Source organism: Stegostoma tigrinum, chromosome 19 (genome assembly GCF_030684315.1).
Source record: "Stegostoma tigrinum isolate sSteTig4 chromosome 19, sSteTig4.hap1, whole genome shotgun sequence".
NCBI lineage: Eukaryota > Metazoa > Chordata > Chondrichthyes > Orectolobiformes > Stegostomatidae > Stegostoma > Stegostoma tigrinum.
In genome coordinates this window covers 22,129,906-22,150,142 of record NC_081372.1, presented here as the reverse complement: position 1 = coordinate 22,150,142, position 20,237 = coordinate 22,129,906, and the positions used below count along the sequence as shown (strand labels likewise).

At 38.3% G+C, this 20,237-nt stretch overlaps 1 protein-coding gene across 8 annotated transcripts in view; it reads left to right on the top strand.

Moving 5' to 3' along the window:
* Positions 1 to 20,237, top strand: part of LOC125461244 (disks large-associated protein 4-like) — a 579,923-nt gene that overhangs the window by 130,417 nt on the left and 429,269 nt on the right. For all 8 annotated transcript variants that reach the window (XM_048549769.2, XM_048549768.2, XM_059652770.1 and 5 more), the window contains one exon: positions 4,071 to 4,154. The gene's annotated coding sequence lies outside the window, so the exon portion shown is untranslated. The remainder of the gene's footprint in view (positions 1 to 4,070; positions 4,155 to 20,237) is intronic.

Sequence of the window (20,237 nt, the reverse complement as noted above, 5' to 3'; positions counted from 1 at the left end):
ATCACAAACAGAAACAAGACTAGGCCATTTGGCCCCTTGAGCTTGCCATGCTGTTTAGTGAGATCATGGCTATCAGCTACGGTGTCACTGAATGTAGGATTTGTATGCCCTAATAGGCAGTAATAAACTTCTGTTGAATTCATCAATACCATGTTATCCGTGCTTTGTTTCTCATGTTATGAGGGAAAACATAGGCATTACTGCAACAGATAAAATATCAGGCTCAAGCCAAAACCTACATTACTTGTTATGCTGTAATCACTAGCTCTTTTTTTTGTTTTATAGTTATTTTGTTATCAGTAGCTTTACATATCTTTGTGCATTGACGTGTAAATGACACTGCTGAAAGTAACACACATGAACATCATTGCTGGTGTCTGAAAATGCAAGATACAAACTTTGTCTCTGAAGAGGCATAAAATAGAGGTGATGCTTGAGCCATTCTGCTCATACCCATTATGAACCTAGGATGCCATTTACATCTCCAGTATCTGTACCTTATGTAGTTGAGGGAGACCTGTCTTTCAAACCTACATTTCACAAGACACATTGCCCCACAGCTGCAAAGTCTGCAAACAACACCTGGATCACAGATGGTGGTTCTTAGTAGAGAAGGCAACCACAATATGAAGTTATTGTTTTATTGAATCTTTCCAAATCACCTAAAAGATGGACAAATGCGTGAGGCAGGATTCTGCGCATATATGTATCAAAAAATTTAAAAGTCAACTGCAATAATTTTGTTTACAGCTGTTTGCATCTCTAGCTATGCAATTGTAAAGGATAGAAAGAGGCCCTTTGTGACTGCACCAGAAGACTTCAACTCAACTATTATTTTCCCACAACACTTGAATCTGCTCCCCCTTTCAAGCAATTTATTCCAGATCACACCTCACTGAATTATCCCCTAAACATGGAGTTGTGGTTTTCGTGGCAACCTGTAGAGGTTACAGTGGAATACTTAGATCTGATGTGGAAAGCAACCAGTAACTTTTACACTCAGCTGTTTGTCCACCAAAGCTGTATTTCTGTCACTGCCCCTTGAATGCCATGGGCCTCAAGTTACTCTATACTTGTAACAACTCTGCAGCAGTTGTTTCATGGCTGTTTTTTTGTTGATCCCCAGGTAGTTTTCCACTACCCTCAGCCTGGATTCTAGCAGACCAGTCTCACGGAGCACACCCTTGCTGGGCTTGCAGCCTATCCAATTTACTGGAAAGACCCGCATCCAATAATTGGGCCAAGCCAGCCATCACCCAGTAACTATGAATGAAACTCACAAAACTCTATTTTGCTGGGTTCATAAACTCTCACCTGTCTGCTGAACTGCAGAATCTACAGAACAAAATACAAAGTTAAATCAAGTTGGCAAGTAAACAGAATATTTGGCGGAATAGTAATGTCATTGTGCGGCAAAAGGCATTCATTTCTGATGCTGAATGCAAACCTGTAACATAAGTACTTGCATTGAGTGTTTTACTGTACCCCAAAGGGCTTTAAATTGAATAATTTATATTTCTCAAAATAGCAAAAAAGCACTTTAATTACTGAATATTGGTGATAGAGTAGCACTGGAACCTGTTAATTAACCTGTGTCATAACTTCAGTTTACTGTTCTTACCAGAAACTATTGCACATTGGTCAGTAGCAGGAAAGGGATGCTAAATGCTCAAAGTCTTCTGTGAGGAAGAGCAAGAATATTTTGAAATGATTTTAATTTCTGTTGATAGACTACTTATATAAAAAAAAACAGAGCTGCTCCAGTTTCTCTGTGCTATTTAGAATACTGTGTAGTCAGAATCAGTTCAGGCGATTTGGTTGTGTATCCTAAATTTTGGGGAAATATGTGCTATTTTCCTTGAATCAAGTAACCTTATTTGGCTTTGCCTCATGTGTGGATACATGTACCATATTTCACTGAACTGTGAAATTAAAGTGTTTCACAAGAACAGCAGCAGCTGCCAAATGGGTTCACTTTACAGGGATTAAAGGGATTTTATTGTGACAGTTTGCATTGATAAATATTGCGAGCATCTAAAAGTATCAGAAGTACACTAAAATGTTCAAATCTCTAATTATTGAAGTAATTCAGCATAAAATAATTACCTTTGCACATGTTCTAGTCAGGTGGAAAGCAGTGCAGTTGGCTACTCTTGTTTACACGCAGAAAGCATTCAATGCAAAGATCCCTCACGAAGACTGACCTATATTTCAGGGATATTTTTGGAAGGCAAGTAAGTAACACCAACAGTTAAATTGGGCCAGAGTTTTAGTGCAATGTAAGTGTAAATGTAATTGGTACAGTTTTCATCTTTGGATCAAAGACTTGCAAATTCCAATCAAAGGCTAAAATATAGCATCCTCAATTTTCTCAGATGTGAATGCACTTACAGAATTACTCCTGGCAACAGGTCCATACACCAGTAGATATGGCAATTGGTTTAAACGTGAAGGAACAATAAGGAAACAAAAACAGGCCTCTGTAGAGGCTCAGAAGATATCACAATGCTTGTCAGATGTGAAGAAAAGGCAATTAAATGGCAGGAACAGAGAAGGAAAAAGGAAACCTTCAGTAAAAACATAATTCTGCATATAAGCATCATTACAAAACAAAGTTTTCTGCATCCTCTGATATGGAGGTTCCTTTAATTTGGGCATGCATTCTAAAACTTTGATTGTGATCCCCATTACTATTGTTCATTTGTACAACAATCCAGAGGATTTTGCACTTGGTGGCAGGAACAATATGATATAAGAAGCTGGGCTTGACAGCAAGCTAACTTTATTTTTATTTATTCATGGGATAAGGGCATTTCTGGGTAGGGCAGCATTTATTGCCCAGAGGTCATTAAGAGTCAACCACATTGCTGTGGGTCTGGAGTCAAATGTAGGCCAGGCCAGGTAAGGATGGCAGTTTCCTTCTCTGAAGGGCATCAGTGAACCAGATAGATTTTCTCCGACAATTGACAATGGATTTGTGGTCATTATTCGACTCTTAATTCCAAATTTTTATTGAATTCAGTGTTTAGTCAAATCAATGTTTAACAGGATGTGAAATATATGCAGCAATTTTAAATGGAAAAATCATTGCTATGAATAATTTGGGATTAGTTAAAAAAAGGATAAATTCCCAATGATAATATGATAATACGCTATTTGTGTGGAAAATGTGATAGCTGAGTAATTTTAGAGACTTGTTTACTATAATGTGAATCAACATAAAACATCCAACATTTCTGACATTCTGTCAGTAAATAGGAATCAGAGCTTAGGCTTTCCTACTAATTTATTTGACCTTCTTCAAAAACAATTTACAATATCAAAGAGGAGTTCACCATTACTTCCAGTCTTTTATTTTGGTTTCCATAATTTTTGTGTGCTTTAAATCACTTACAGTCTGGACAGAATGAACATGGAGATAATATTGCCATTAGTAGGAAGGACTAGGATGCAAGGACATAGCCTCAGAGTGACCCTTTAGAACTGAGGTGAGGAGGAATTTCTTCAGCCAGATTGCGATTAATCTGTGGATCTCATTGACACAGAGGCTGTGGAGGCCAAGTGATTGAGTCTATTTAAGTCAGCGATAGATTGTTTCTTGTTTAGGAAGGGCTCAAGGGCTACAGGAGAATGGTGTTGAGAAACATATCAGCTATGATCGAATGGTAGAGCAGCCTATTCTGCTCCATATGGTCTTATCCATTGACAACTCCTTGGATGCCTCCTATCAAGCTCAGCACTGAACATGTGTTGCACAATTGGAAATGGGCTAATTAATGTCAAGCTGCTCCTTTCTTTTTGCAAACCAGTAGATAGTCTAAACAATATCAATCAAGTGGTATTCATTCCCGGTGGACCAAGCAAACTGGGAGGTCAGCAGGAATTCAAATAAGACAATTTATTTTATGTTTGTAGAAATCCATTAATTTTGAAGATGGTTTTGATTTGACATTCTGAAGGGGGAAGTTATTCTTTGAAAGCAAACTGAAGCTATGAACTTGGCAGAAGCCCAATGCCAAAACATTGACAAATTCATTCAAGCAATAAATTTTATTTTCAAACATTCGCAGATCTTGAAGACAGCAGCATTTACTAATGAATTTCAACCAGACCAGTTTGTGGTGTGACATCTGACAGATAACATCCTACACAAGGTAGGCTGTTTGATTTCATTCAATCTTTGATTTTTTTTTACAATTACAACGCTACTTTATCCTAGATAATACTAGAATGGTGTGTGAATGAGGTGATGTGACATTGCCAAATAAATTGCACTATATTCATTGCAAAAATAAGACTTTGCGCTACTTAATTTCATGTCATTGATGTTTTTGAACTAGAATGTGTTGTATAACTGATTCAGAATGTTAACAATATGAGGCATTTTTGATTTTTGTCCCTATTTGAAAGGGGTCAATAGTGGAGTTTAAATTGAAATGGGGCACTTAATTTTCCATTTTCACACATTGCCATGTTAACTGCATAGTAATTTTAAAGATGCCAAGATGCTTGTCAGAAGCAGGTCACACAAAGACATGCAAATTCTTACCCAGCAGTGAACATGCTCAATAAAAGTTGGCCGGGTGTGTTGACAGAGACCAGTGGAGTTAGAATTATTGAGGGCTCTTCCAATAAGATCCACTGCCTGCGTGGGTCAGTTTTGATAAAATTATCCATAAGACTTAGCTTCTTTACCCCAGGATTGCTGTAAGGTATAAAGTTGGCATATCCTGCATCTCTCATTGTTTGCTTCATGAATACAATAAATGACTCACAACTCAAGCCAAAGACAACACAGCTGTCATTACCACAAAGTTGCAAGAATTAAAGAGACCGAGTCCTGTTTCATAATTTTAACCCATGTTCAGCGTGTGAGTGGGTTGTCCTTTCTGTTACGAAATAGGATGGGTAGCTTATCAAACCAATATGTTAGGTTTGGCAGTTGATGTCATATACAGCATCACAGTAAATATGCCAGGTAGCCTTGCTGTTTAGTGTTTTTCCGTAAAGCTTCACTCCATCCCCATCCAGTTGAAATGCTCGTGCCAGACAATATTACTCCCTTTTGTATCAATGTGAAGTAACTTCGTCTTATACTGCATAAGTTAAAATTTAGCACTAAGTGAATTGTTATGCTGCAAACTGGCAAGTTAGACTCACAACATTAGCTTTTAGGGATTTGCTCCAACATAAGTTCGACCTTGTCTTAATTCAAGCCACATCTTTTTTTTACCATACTTATCATATTGGTATATTTTGCATTGATGTTAAGTTGTACACTAAGTGCATCCTAAATTAAGACTAGGCTTCAAATACAAAAATATTGCAGAGTTTATTTACTAAAGTTTGATTTCATTCTCTGGATAAAGTTTGTATTCTTAAAATGAAGTGTTGGTTCTGGCCCTGAAATGATACCAATGCATATTAAGAATATGAAATAATATATAAACATTTAACCCAATTGTCTGCAAGCTCTTTCATGATTGTTTTTGTGCTTATGTTAACTTGACACACATGTCTTCAGAGAGGTTGACTAACATCGCAACTATCTTCAAAACCACATTTACCCACAATTTAATTTCTCAGTCACATTTAAATATACTCAACCTTAATAGTAAATGTAATAGTAATTGTAAAAGTAAAAGTTAAGATCTATATCTTGTGATCATTAGTGGCCAACATGCTGGATGAAACTGGTCATTCCGGCTTGTCAGTTCATGAAGGTTGGATTTATCGAAGGCCAAGCCTGTCTAAAGCTAAAATAGTAACTTTTTGAATGAGAGGCTTGGAAGGGAGACAATACCAACATAAAGGTATGGTGGGGGAGTTCCTGATTTGAAATCATAGATAGAATCCCTACAATGTGGAAACAGGCTCTTTTGGCCCAACAAGTCCACACTGACTCTTGGAGCATCCCACCCAGACCCATCCCCCTATAACCCATCTAATCTACACACCCCTGAACACTGTGGGCAATTTAGCATGGCCAATCCACCTAACCTACACATCTTTAGGCTGTGAGAGGAAACCAGAGCACCTGGAGAAAACCCTTACAGACATGGGGAGAATGTGCAAACCCCACACAGACAGCCACCCCAGGGTGGAATTGAACCTGCGCCCCTATTGCTGTGAGGTAGCGGTGCTAACCTCTGGTGCCACCCCCTTTCAAATGTGGCACAAATGGCAGTGGTGGGATACGAACCCACACCTCTGTAGAGACTGGAGCCTTAATCCATCATCTTAGACTGCTTGGCCATGCTACCCCTGAAAAGTTTAAATATTATTTGAATAACATTTACCATTACTTAGAGTCATGCTGTCATCACTAAAGACAGAGTGTCCTTCTCAATTTCATTCCGTTTCTCCATCTTTACACTTAGATCAGTTTGTTTTCATGCAATTTCATCTTGTCTTGCAATTGAGAATTGTTTCCAATGTTAGTTCATGTACACCATCAGTTGTTAGTACAGAACCTGGGTATTGCTGTAACAAAGACACATTTGTCAAGCCTCTTCATCCTTATTTCCTACTGTAGAAGAGCACTCAGTACCTATCCACCAACCAATCAGCATTCTCTTCTCACATAGTATTAAATACTGTTCCCTTTATATTGGTAAGCTTGGAGGTATTCTAATGAATACAGTATAAAAAGTTTTGAATTCTTTTTAGCAGTGTTTAAACGCAGTAAACCACTGAAGAAATATAAGCATGAGGCACCGTATCATAAATGCATGCAGAAGGATTTTCTCATGCGTGTTTGAAGTTTTATTTAATCTGACCTCAAGTGGTGTATTAAGTTTTATCTGTATTTTGTAAAGGAGGTGGAAGTATCAAGATAATTAAGTTATATGGATTTTTCGAAGATTCAATATTACAAGATATTAAATTTGTCTTTATTGCTGTTCATGATCATTATTGTCAACCTTCATCTTGTGCATTCACATTTTATGTTTACATTCATTGAACATTTAACGCTGATGGAAAATAAGCATTATCTGCCATCATCAACCTAATCGCTTTGTAAAATGAATCTTTAAACACAATAAATGAGAGAAATTTTAAGCACAAGTTTTCATATTAATTTTTAAAAAGCACAATCATTGAAGACAATTTCTTTCATTAATCATAGGCTACAGAGAGAAAAACTTAATTATGATGATTAAATGTCCTACAGTATGATCAAGAAAAAAATTGCGTATCAGCATATATGTTTCACAAAGCTCAAAACACAAGGTGAACATTCAGAGGCCTGAGATATCCCAGTGTGTACTGAGTTCATTACAAATCCCTATATACGTTACATAAAATTGCACATCTAGTGATAAGATGCTTAAAGTTAACTTGTACACTATAACTCTCTCAGAAATATTAACCCTTGAATTTCCTTCAGCAAATATGTGTGGGTTTAAAAGATATTGGTATCCCTCCATTAATCTCCCAAAAATGTAATCAAATCTACTTGCTTGAGGTATAGCTCTCCTTTTCCTTCACAATAAATACACATATGTACATGAATATGTCTAACTTCATACACATTTTGTAAAAATGCATGTTCATTTAAAATCTGATACTGATAACGCATACCCTATTTTATGTAGGATTAATAAGAAAGATGATCCTCAACAAAATTGCTTTCTCAAATGGATCATTTTTTGGATTAGCATGTTAAGGATTCCAATGAATCGTGCATAGTGAAGGAGTTCATTCAGTACATACCTGTGTCAGCAATAGATCACAAGCAAAACAGACAAATGAAATCAAGGTCCAGGTCAGCCACCATCACTGAATAATGGAGCAGGCTTAAAAATCTAAATAGCTTACTGCTATTCTATGTAACTTCTTCAATTCTTAATTAGGGCTATAAAGTCTTAAATCTATGTGGAATGAAGAATGCAGGAGAGAGGGAATGCCTTGTTTTAGAGGCTATTGAATATGTGTAATAAATTCTTTTTGAAAGACAGACCATTGCACAACCTTAAAATCTAGTGTAAGACTACTATTATTTAGTGTTTGACATTACTTCTTACAAGTTAATTTCAATATAATTTCAAAATAAGACATCATAGAGTTGAATTCCTGTGGGCATTCTCTCAATTCTCCACTGCCAATTCAGCAGAAGTGCCATTGAAGTGATGACAATAGCTGATAGTCTCCCAGCTCCCACAGAAATTCATGTGTAATGAATTGTATAATTTAATGGCCTAATTTTTCAATAAGAATGATGATGAAGCTACCAGCACGTATCATTATTCTGTCCTAAATTTTGTAGTAACTGCTGCATCTGCATGTAAGAATATGCTAATCTATTTATCCTATTCCTCAAGCCAATATGGCTAGTATATATAGGAGTCATCGGTAAATGGGACTTGATGTGTGTTAAATGTAGGCGTAATTTAGGATGATCTCAGGTTTTCAGAGAATAGAATGTGGGAGATCAGCCAGGAATTCATTGGACTATTCAACTCTAGAGGTAATAACGCCAGGCTTCAGTAGTAAATAACTTGAAGCATGCAGAAGTACGGCGTTATTCTGAGAGTGAACAAAAGCAATCACAATGATGGCATTAATTGAGGTCAGAAACTCATTTCTGGGTGAAGTAAAACAGTTAGAAGTTGAGAGGTTGTGGTGAGGTGTCACTAGTATATATGTGAAAACTAAAGTTTCTGGATCGTTTTTACTTAGCTGAGGGAGCTAGGCATGAAGCTGTGGGAAAAAGCAGAGGAAGTTGTGGAAGATCAGGAAAATAAGCCTTTCCAAGTGATAAACTAATGATAATGATTTTTATGTATTCCTTGATGGGATATGGCTGGCTAGCATTTATTGCCTGTCCCTAGTTGCCTTGGGAAGGTGGTGGTGAGCTGCCTCCTTGAAGCTCTGCAGTCCATGTGCTCTGGATTACCCACAATGGGAGGGAATTCCAAAGATTAATGATCATAAACAGCAAATGAGGTTTGTTTCTAAATCTGGGCCAATAAATGTTGACAATAGTAACACTGATCTAACTGTTACTGAAAAAGAAATAACACAGTGTGGAGCTGAAGGAACACAGCAGGCCGGGCAGCATCAGAGGAGCAGAAAAGCAGCCTTTTGGGTTGGGACTCTTCTTCAGAAGGCTCCACACTGCATTATCTCTGATTCCAGCATCTGCATTTCTTGCTTTCTCTGTTACTGAAAAATGTTCCTGCAATGAATGAGGTGCTTTGAAATCTAACTCTGGCCACTGGTACCATCGTATCTGGTGCTGTGATCACTAGCGACCCATTTTGTGGGTAATTCATGATTGCTAGTTTGGCAAAATATGTTTTTAGCCTGTGAGGTAACACTCATCATCATAATCTGCTGTCGCCATGCTGCTGAAATTTGCTTCAGTATTTCCACTGATCTGTATACAGTTGCATGGTCTGTTAAAACTAGACAAGATATCTTATTCATAGCAACCCATGAACCAAATCGCAATTGTGTGGAGGATTATAAAACAACCTCCAACTGAACCCAAAACCTGTATACCGGAGACACAATTGCAGGTGGTCACAGGATTTGGCCTAGGTTCTGTGCTGGATTGCACTTTTGTAAAGCTGTCATGTCCGGCCGCAAAGATGTTGGCAATGAATGTCACCACAGTCACCACCAGCAGGATGCATGAAACAGACTCTAATGTCAAAAAGAATGGTGCTGAGGTAACAAATTCCCTTGAATGGAACCCCATGTAAGGTTGATATTACAAAGCTGTGTAGCTGATGAATGATGCAAGTTCACCATATCTGCAGCAGGGGCTGGCTACGCAACTGTTGTCATCACCAGTTGCCATTCACTCACAATCTGTGCCTTAGTTAGTGCATCCAACTACCAGAATCATCCTGGATATATAAGCTTTGGAAAGTCCTTGCTATGGAAAGAGTTTGTGATGCAGAGTGCTGGTTTGTTAGATATCAGGGGGACTTTTGGCTGGCTCTTGTGATTCATCTATAGAAACTAAAGGAGAACTATACTGAAATTCTAACTTCAAGGTACCCCTACAAAATAATGCTAAATTGAATAATAATTCAGGCTGTGGTGGGTTACTGCCATATGAATAGTTTGAGTGGTTGAATGGAGAAAGAATAACAAATTGTTTACTCTGAATTCAGGAACTCTGGCTTCACTGAGGCCTGTATTCTTTAGGTAAATAATTTACAGAACATTAAACGTGGTCTGTTCAAAATGACTTGGTTAAAACTTGACTTGGCTGTTCTTCTGATACAGTTCACTCTCTTGTAGACAAGACTAAATCCCCTCAAGCATATCAAGGAGATAGCCTAGACCCTAATATTTGTCTTATTTAAAAGCAAGTGTAAGATGCTGTGTATCAGATGTGATACAGTTGGCCAAGCTACTAAGCTTTAAGCAAAACACTTTATTCTTACACTATAGCTAAAATACAAACAAAAACATGACATTACTTTAACTCTATCAAAATACTTAATAAAATAACATATTATTTAACTACTACTCGTCAACTGTTCCAATTTATCCCATAAACAAACCCTTGGCAAAGGCAAATTCACCAAAACAGATTTCCCACTTTTGCTATCTCCTCAAGTCCAGCAGAAACAACACCAACAGAAGGAATCTAGCAAGAGAGAGAGAATTAAAGCTCTTTGCAGCTGCAGAGAGAGAGCACTATCAAACAATTTTAACTCCAAAACCCATAATTTCAACAACCATATTCACAACTAAAACTCTGGGTCTATGTGAACTTGACTCGTGTAAACATGCTGCTTTTGCCTAATTAAAAAAATCTCAAAGCTATTTAATTGGACATAGCAAGTGCTGGAATCAGAGACAACACATTGTGGAGCTGGAGGAACACGGCAGGCCAGGCAGCATCAGAGGAGCAAGGAAGTTGACGTTTTGGGTCAGGACCTTTGCTGAAGAAGGGTCCCGAACCAAGACGTCAGCTTTCCTGCTCCTGTGACGCTGCCTGGCCTGCTGCATTCTTCCAGCTCCACAATGTGTTGTCCCATAGCTATTTACTCTTTTTCCTGAAACAGACATCTTAGCACCAGGTTGACAACATAACCCTTCAAGTGAAATAGAACAGAACAAATTCCGCTTGAAGGGATATATGGTCACACTTTCTTATCAAGTGCTGCCTGTAACCAATCAATACAATTAGAAAAAAAATTGAGATATTAAAAATTAGAGTGGATGAAGGATGTGATCGAAGAGTTCACCTTGCAGCCCACATTTTGACAGTGAAAGATCTTGCTGCCTAAATGGTCTTGGAAAGTTAGTTTGTGGACTCATTTTTCAAAACAGTTATGTCACAACAGTTTCAGTTATAACAGGTAATGAGATGTGCTTGATGTATTGCTTAGAAAGTGCTGAATGTGAGTGCTATCTGTACAGTTCACGCTTGGATACTTTTTGTAAACATATGAATGCCATTTACATGATAGAATGAAAAAACCAGAGGCATCCTTAAGTTAAGTGATTTCCTCAGTCTATACATTGCTTTTAGCGTCTATTTCTATAGTCTTTCATTGTTGCAGGGGGTCTCATAGCTCAGTAAGCTGGACAGCTGGTTTGTGATACAGAGTGAGGCCAACAGGGTGGGTGTAATTCCTGTTTGGACTGAGGTTACCATGAAGATCTCCCTTCCATAATTTTGCCCCTCATCTGAAGTTAAATGCTCAGGTTAAAAGATCACCAGTTATCTCTCTCTGTATTGAGATAGCAGCCCAATAGTCCTCGGGGACAATGGTGACTTTACCTTTTTCAATCCTTGTTACCTCATGCCATGCAGTCTAAATAGAGCCCCTGTGCTGACAGAATCCTGAGACCTCAAACATCAACCCTTAGTTGTTGCTTCCTGTCACAAACACCTTCAAAGCAGCAGCATGAAATGTAGATACTGTGCATCCATGACCAGATTTCTGCCCATCTAGAATGAAGATGTCCCTTTAAATTGCAGCTATAGCTTGATGTAGGCCAGGAGCTCCCCAAGCATTATTAATTAGTACATTGTGAAATTCAGCAAGGTTGACTCAGTATTAATTTGGCAAGAACAAAGCTCACTAATCTCTGGTCTACCAATTTAATTGATGGAGCTGGGAAAGTTATGAGATCATGAGCAAATTCTCCCAGATAAGTTTGGTATAAGAGGAATATGCCCTATATTAAAGTGTACTACAATTGTACACACAGATGAACAGATGTTTTCTGTATCTTGGCTCTCTCATTGAACACAAGGTCCTGAAGGTAGGTGCCCACAGTGTGTTGCTAAACATAGCTTACTCACAGATCACATTGAGCAGTTCTCTCAACTCTTTCTTGCTCCTTAAGACTGTGAATTCTCTTCAGAGCCCAGTATGTTTCTTCTGTAGTGCCCTTCATATAACTTCTGGCCTGTTAAACAGTCACAATTTTATTCAAACCTGTACAATTCAATGGTTAGCCTCTTGCACCATATGGCACAGTGTGTAAAACTGTAATGGGTAGGTAGACCATCTGAAATGATAATGCAAGGTATGTCTCAAACTTCGAAATATATAGACAATTAGTAATTATGAACCAGCTTTAAATGTTTTCAATGTTTATATTTGTAATACTTTGTAATTTACAATGGAGATATTTTGATTTCAGCTGGTCAAATATTTTGCCAGTATGAATGTCAATTGGTAATACTGTTATTTATCACTGTTTTGTCTGCTCACAATTATCAGCATCTTATTGATGAGGTCCTCTCGTACGTTTTTCTTCCATTTTTTCTGTTGACCAGCGTGTGTTCAGCTTTGCCATGTTTTCAATAAATATGTTCTCAATTGAAAAAATAAGAGAAAGGAAGCATATGTAAGGTTTAGGAAACTAAAATCAGGTAAGGCCCTTGAGGAATTAAAGGAAGCAGCAAAGAAATTAAATGAGGAATTAGGAAAGCTAAAAGGGGCCATGATGTATCCTTGGTAAGTAGGATTAAGGAGAATCCCAAAGAATTTTATATGTACAAGAGGGCAGCTAGGGAAAGGGTAGGTCCACTCAAGGTCAAAGGAGTGAATTTACACGTGGAGCTAGAGAGAAGTCCTTAATGAGTACTTTGCATTGGTATTCACCAAAGAGAAAGATATTGGTGATGGTAAGATGTGGGAGAGGTGTGTTGACGCTAAGAAGTAAGAGATGTCAAGTGTCATGGAAAACACTAAAGCAAGTCCCCAGGGCCTGATGGGTTCTTTGCCATGATACTGAGGGAGACAAAGGAGAATATTGCTGGGGCCTCAACAGAGATCTTTGTGCCCTCTTTAGCTGCAGGTGAGGTCCCAGAAAAGTAGAGAATAACCAGTGTTGTTCCTTTATTTAAGAAAGGCAACAGAGATATTCCTGGTGAGCTTTACTTCAGTGGTCGGAAAATTATTGGATAAGATTCTTAGGGACAAGATTTACTCACATTTGCAAAAGAATGGGCTTATTAGAGTTAGTCACCCTGGTTTGTGTTGGAGAGGTCTTGTCACATAAATTTGATAGAGGTTTTTGAATAAATGAAAGGATGAGGGTAGGCCAATGGATATTGCCAGCGTAACTTTACTAAATTTGACAAGGTCACTGTGGTAAGCTGATCTAGAAGCTTAACTCATGGAATCCATGGTGAGCTGGTAGGTTGGAATCAAAATTGGCTTGGTCATAAAAGACAGAGGTTTGATGCGGAGGGACGATTTTTCTGACTCTAGGTCTGTGACCAGTGGTGTTCTTCAAGGATCAATGCTGAAACCTCTGTTATTTGTAAAACATATAAATGAAAAAGTAGGTGGCCTGATCAGTAAATTTGTGAACAACACAAAAGCTGGTGGAGCTGTGATAGTGAGGAAGATTGTCAAAGGATGTGACAGAATAAAGATCATTTAGAAAATTAAATGGAGAAATAGCATATGGTATTTAATCTGGACAAGTGTGAAGTGATGCATTTTTGGACTTCAAATCCCAGAGGAAAGTATATAGTAAATGGCAGACCATTGGGAGCACTAGTATACAGAGAGATCTTGGAGTACAAGTCGAAGCTCCCTGAACATGGCAAAGAAATTGGCTAAGGTGGTAAAGAAAGCTTATAGTATTCCTGCCTTCATTGGTCAGGGCATTGAGTATAAAGGTTGGAAAATCATGTTGCAGGTGTATTAAACTTTGACTTGGCCACATTTGGAGTACTGTATTCAGTTCAGGTTGCCACACCACAGCAAGGATGTGGTGGCTTTGGAGAAGGTGCAAAAGAGGTTTACCAGGATGTTGCCTGGATTGAAGGATATGAGGAGAGGTTGGAAAAATTTGAATGATTTCGTTAGAGTGTTGGAGATTGAGGGGTGACCATCTAGATGGACAATGGCAGCATATAGTTGGGAACCTCACCACTTGTAAGTTCTCCTCCAGGTTTTTATTTACATCATTCCATGGTCTGCCTACATATCCCCTCCTCTGTCTCCTGTAGGCTGTTGGGAAGCCTATAGTATACCCCCATCATAGTGATCATTATTCCTGGGTTCTACTCAAATGGCCTTGCTGGATAAGGCCTCCAAGAAATGCTCTCTTAGTACAGCTGTGACATTCTCCTTAATCAATAATGCAACTCCTCCACCCTTTTTCCATCCTTTGCTATCATGACTGGAACATCTAAGTCCCAGAACATTGTGCTGCGGGTCCCGCTTTTCTCTCAACCAAGTTTCTGTAATGCCTACCATATTGTAGTACCATGTACTAATCCAGGCTATAAGCTCATCTGCCTATCTGTTATACTCCTTACTTCAAAATAAATGCAGCTCAGACCGCCAGTCCCACTGTGTTCATAAACCTGGCCCAGTACATTCTTCCTATTAGAAATTCTTGACTTAATCTCTACCTTCTCCTCAATGACTCCTTATGCTGACTTACTGCTCTGGATCCCACCCTCCTGCCACATTAGTTTAAACCCTCGTGGATGACACTAGCAAATCTTCCTGCAAGGATATTGGTACCCCTCCAGCTTAGGTGCAACCCATCCTTCTTAAAAAAGAAGTCATTGCTACTGCACAATTGTCAGCATGAGAAAGGGAAAGGAGGGGGTATAGTGGGGTCAACAGTGATTGTAGGAGAGAAATGGGAAAGGTGAATATTGTCCCTGGTGAGACTGGAAGTGTGTGTGAAAAGGAAAAGACTGACAAATCTGTTGAACATTGACCTCCTCTGCACTTGCTTCCCACTGCCAGTGGAGGTGTCACTTGGAGGGTTGTCTGCCTTTTGACGAGGATGAGAAGAGGTGGGGTACCATATCTCCCTCTTCCAGTTGACCAGCTGTGCAAGGGCTTTCATTGCAGCATTGTAGAATTTGGATGTCCTGCTTGGAGTTGTCATAGATGGTATAGTCCTTTTGAAATGTTAAATCGGAAAAGAACATTCTTAGACCATTGTAATAAAGTGTGAAGCTGGATGAACACAGCAGGCCAAGCAGCATCTCAGGAGCACAAAAGCTGACGTTTCGGGCCTAGACCCTTCATCAGACCATTGTGTAGATTTACATTTCACAGTATATATTTTTGACAAATCATAGAATTGCAGACTTGTCCCATGCAGAAGGATGCCATTTGACCCATTGTATCTGCACTAGCTCTTGCAATGAGCATTATGACTTAGTGTTATTCTCCTGCCTTGTCTATTTGAAAAATCATCTCATACTTTCTTGAATGCTGCATATGTACTATGGAGTTGCATGATCAAGTCCAGACTTGAAAGAGATACTGTTGTCTTTTGTCAACACTTGCCCGTCAAGACAGTTGTTAGAACAATAGGTCCATAAAAAAGAATTATAGGTGTATTTTTAATCAGCCAGGTTCTGATGACTGTGCAAGTTATTCAGGTTTTACGTTGTTTGTGAGGCCATCAGAATTCTATCCATTGTGTTACAGCCAAATGTTCCTCTAAGGCATTTCCTATTACATTTAATGTATTCTATTGGGGATATAAATCTGTCAATTTCTGAACACGAGTGACTTGAGACAATTTATGCAGCCAGTGAATTAAACACAAATCTCTACAAACTGGAAGAAGCCTGGAAAATTTCATAAAAAGGCCTGGGGGGCCTTTAAGATTAAAAGTGTGGACATCATTGAGAAAAAACATTTAAGTGTCTTATATTCAAGGATCAAACCAAAATTATCATGAAATGTTATATATTTATCTACAGTGATGGGCAGGTTTCAATCATGAGTGAAAGGCCAAAGCTGGGAATAATGTTTGATGTGAAGAAAATGAGAATTTAATGACTAATACCTTACAATAGCTAACTTTATCAGTTTGAGACAATAGAAACATGCAGTGGGAGCTTGTTGAGCCAATAACCCGGAAATCAATGGCTCTAGAACCATCCTTTTGCATTCACATCCTCAGTAACACCACAAATGAGTATATGTTGGAGGACTGCTAGCATTAAAGGGCTGTTGTTGTGCAGCGGTAATGTCACTACCTCTGGGCCAGAAGACCTGGGTCTAAATCCCACTTACTCCAGAGGTGTGACATAGCATCTGAACAAGTTGATTTGTTGTGGACGAGACCACACCCCTTCCAAAATATTGTTAGAAGGTTGCCTAGACCCTAACGTTTTCTTATTTTAAAGGCAAATGTAAAGTTTTTGTCCCAGATGCAATGTGACTGATCAAACTACTCGACCTTAAAAAGAACACGATTTATTTAAACACTGTAGTTAAAACACAATCAAAGAAAGAGTAATTTAAAATAACTTAACTATTGGAGAACTTAACAGAATAATAGACACAATAACTATTACTAATGAACTGTCCCAATATAGTAACATCCCATAGACACACCCTGTGGCAAAAAAGAAAAATTCAGACACAGATTCTCACATGCAGTTCTCCAATCCATGAGGAAAACATCAAGAGAAAATTCAGAGAGAGTAGCAACCAGTAGACATTCACTGAAGCTTCCAGCTCCTTTGAGACCCTAATAGCTTCTGATGCCACTCAGATGCTACTTCTGATGCTGATCTGTGAGAACTGGCCACACCAATTCAGGCTGCATTAAAAAAAGATCCAAGGTCTCCCAAGCTGTTTACTTAAGTGGTCTTCACTAGCTAGCTCAGTACTACACCAAATACCCTTTCAAAATGTCAACATCATCACAGATCAGAATATCTACAACGTGTATGTCAATATATAAAATGCGATGTAGTGATGATAACCTAGAACTGAAAGAGTGAAGCCAGCAAAATTAAATTTTTTTATGAGCCCAAACGTACCTAACTATTCTGGAATACTTCTCAGAGTCCATAAATCTTGATTTCAAGTTAATATTTATCATTTTCCAGTTTCAACTTTTTGTTGCCCAGACACCATGTTCCTAATGTTTCTGCAGTCATGATTTGACTACCAATGAAACTGCACCGGATAATCTGACAAAAATATTCCTTTGAAATTGAAATTTGAGTATTGAGTACATTTAAAAGCGAGTAGTATGATTCAATTTAGTTTGGTGAGCAACATGTGATTTGACAAACAATGTCAATTCTGCCCCCAAGGATGAAACTGATATGAATTTGGGTTTGCAGCTCAACAAAACAAGAGAAATTTAAACAGGGTACCACGAATTGAACTACATTGACAGATTTAGAGTTTACGACCTGGTCATAAAACTAACTGTCTCATCTTTAAGAAAGTTTTGAACACAGGCCCTGCTTCTGGACTTAAGCATGATATCAGCCAAACATTCGATATGGAGCCCTCAGTGAGCAGTGCATTGTTGAAAATGCTATATTTGGGTACATGATAAGCCCATGGTTCCAATGGATCAGATGGACATTGAGGTTCTTCACAGATTCCTAATATCTTCTCAGCAACCAAAAGTAAATAAAGTAGAGAGTTCAATCTGAGGTGGCATTTAAGCTTTAAACGAAGATGTTACTGCCAGACATCTTCCAGTTTTATTATTTTAAATTGATCTACTTGTACACATTAGGATACACCTTCAGGATAGTTGGGATTTGAACCTGGACCTTCTGACCCAGAGGTAGGGATACTACCATTGCACCACAAGATCCTTCAATTGTAGATTGTGATGCCTTTAATTAGCAATACAGATGAACATTGCCAGTTTTTTTGGCACCAAAGCTTATGCATAGCTGACAAAAAAAGTGATAACAGTGACAGCTGATAACAAGGGTAACTACCAAAATGATAAATTCATGCTTCAGTTTTTGAATATTCTCTAATTAACCCATTTAGAGTTGCTATCACACAGCACTGGACCAGATGGGATTTGTACCTGGGCCTCTGATTTAGAGGTAGAGATACTACCGTTGTGTGAAAAAGCCCCCTTCTTCAGTTTGTTTATTTTTTAAAATATTCTCATCAATGTTTGAACAGTACAAGCCACACTGCAGCACATACAATCAGCGCATTACAACTTGAAGGTATTTTTTAATCAACCTGTTCAATGATGTTGTGACATCCTGGAGGAGGCGCAACTTGAACCTGGGCCTTCTGGCTCAGAAGTAGGGACATTATCACCACACCATGACATTCCCTGTTTTCCATGCTTTTATTTGTTGAAGGTATTTAGTTTGTCTTTAAATATGTTAATGGTTGTTAAAACAAGCCTGTTCAACCAGATTTTTAAACAGACATAATTGGCCAGCACCCCCACTAAAAACAGCTGTTTAGAAATGTGGTTGGACAGGCTTTCAGCAGTAAGTTGCTTGGATTTTCTTTTTGATCAAGCTATCATCTCATTTAAGTTTAAAACAGAGTGGTAGTGATATTGAAATCAACCCCAGAGTTGTTTATTATCAGAACTTGTCTATGACAAATGATGTTTTCCAATGTAGGTGCACTATTTTATGAGGACAGGAAAATACTGGCAGTAAAAGTAAAGTGTGACAATATGTTGTTTTAATGTTTTACATCCTTGAAATGAATAGTGAGATCAGCTGTAGATTAGCACTCCAGTTTTCTTTCACACTGCACAGTCAACTGATAAATTGGAAGTAGTAAATCCAGTATTTTCTTGGAGGGAGGAAGCCAAAACACAAACAATTTGAGGATCATTGTACAGTTGGAAGACACCCAAATGAATAACTCTCAAATAGCCAAGATCTAGAGATCACTTTTCTGAAGTTTTCTGCAGCGTTCACTGGGTAAGGTGAGGTGAGGTTTTCCTCCATTCCACTGATAACTATGTTCAGATTGAGGGCAAAGGTTGGCATATATTAGACTGTCTACCATGCTAGAACCTTCATGCAGGGAGTATTATGACCAGTCCCTGCGTGAAGTTACCCAATTTGGTATGGTTCCAATTGATAACTTTCCAGAAGTGAAGCAATAAATCAGCTCCTCCTCCTTATTCACCCAACTGCTTCTTGTTTGGTTACAACAATGTTAATTTAAGAAATCAAAACCCCTTCCCTTATGCATAACTTTCTCCTACCTCAAATTAATTTGTTTTAAAATGAGTCAATTAATCCAAACTTTCTTAGGTTAACGAAAGAAGGAGTTTTCAGAAAACATGAGATTACATACATACTGATTAGGAACGAGAAAAATACAAAGATGTACATTTACAAGATGTACGAATCAATCTCTGAGTCGTTTGTGAAGAGTAGAATGTGGCAGCTGTTACAATGGATGTGACCAATAGTGTTACTGTTGGTAGTTGAAAAGTACTGCAGATTAACAAACTGTTTCTTTTCTGCTGGTTCTTTATGATTGTGGCTTAATGGCAGCATTCAAAATGACTAAGAACTTTTCTACCTCCTTTACCTACAGTGTAGGGGTGCTTACTGACTGATCTAAAATCGGTGACCTTCATAGCACACCAATCAAAATAATAGGACATCAGGCCATGAACACACACAAAACAGGATTGCAGCTCAAATTCAATGCTGTTGTTGGGTTGGGTAGTCAGCTTCTAGTTATCTGTTCCCATTTTAATATTCCCATCTCATTTTTCCAAGACTCTTTACAGATGTGACATCCCATGGATCACCCAGGTTACTGCCAGACAGTTTCTGAATTGACGTCCAGAATCATTTCTGACTATAAGAATTCTCTTTTTAAAAAAAAGACATGTTGGAACTAAAAGTTTGATATGTCCATTGTTGATGCAAGGCTATATTTTGCAGTCATTACACTTGCCATTATTTCCTTGGAAACTGACACTAGGACTAAGGGGCAATATTGATCTCACACTAGAGGCATAAAAGCTCAGAAATGCTGATAGGACATCATATGGTT